Source organism: Oncorhynchus tshawytscha, linkage group LG06, assembly GCF_018296145.1.
Source record: "Oncorhynchus tshawytscha isolate Ot180627B linkage group LG06, Otsh_v2.0, whole genome shotgun sequence".
In the NCBI taxonomy this organism is placed as follows: Eukaryota; Metazoa; Chordata; class Actinopteri; order Salmoniformes; family Salmonidae; genus Oncorhynchus; species Oncorhynchus tshawytscha.
In genome coordinates this window covers 11,708,885-11,709,910 of record NC_056434.1, presented here as the reverse complement: position 1 = coordinate 11,709,910, position 1,026 = coordinate 11,708,885, and positions in this window count along the sequence as shown.

Genomic DNA, 1,026 nt, shown 5'->3' with positions numbered 1-1,026 from the left:
ACGGTGCCCACAAACTGTAAGGGCCTACATAAGCTGTCCCAACAGCAGAGTCCCAACACCTTACCACTGCTACACCTGGCTTTCAGCGCAGCCTTGTCTGGCAGCGAAACAGTTAATTCAGCCTCATTTACTGCCTTTAAAAAAACATAGCTGATATGGCTGACTTATGTAAACAAATGTGGTTTCTACTGACAATTGATATGTACAAACTATGGCATAAGGGGACGACAAGCCAATGAGAGGCAATCTGTAATTTTGATCAAGACATTAATGAGCAAGCGATGACAGACATAGTCAATATAACTATTTGTTCAGCACTTTTGAAATGTACAGCGACAGAATTCAGAATATGGGCCGTTCTTACAGTGTAATCCCTGTATAAATCAGAACCATAGGATAAATAAAGGGGGCATATAAACAGACAATGAAAGCTCTTACAATAGTCGACGATAACATGTCTCAAAAACAGGTTAAAGGCTATATATGCACCACCAAGTTAGAACAGTTGGCGAAATTAAGAGGTGAAAATAGACCAAATTATTAGGGTGAGGCACATGGGCTACTAACAGCTTACTACACAACATACACTTAGTATTACTTTCTTAGCTACAGTATACATATCTCCCTTGCATATTACATAATTTATGCAGCAGCATCCTGACAAACGGCAATTGCTCGAGACCGCAAGGCACTTCAGAGGGTAGTGCATACGGCCCAGTACATCACTGGGGCAAAGCTGCCTGCCATCCAGGACCTCTACACCAGGCGGTGTCAGAGGAAGGCCCTAAAAATTGTCAAAGACCTCAGCCACCCCAGTCATAGACTGTTCTCTCTACGACCGCATGGCGAGCTGTACCGGAGTGCCAAGTCTAGGACAAAAAGGCTTCTCAACAGTTTTTACCCCCAAGCCATAAGACTCCTGAACAGGTAACCAAGTGGTTACCCGGACAATTTGCATTGTGTGCTCCCCCTAACCCCTCTTTTATGCTGCTGCTACTCTCTGTTTATCATATATGCATAGTCACT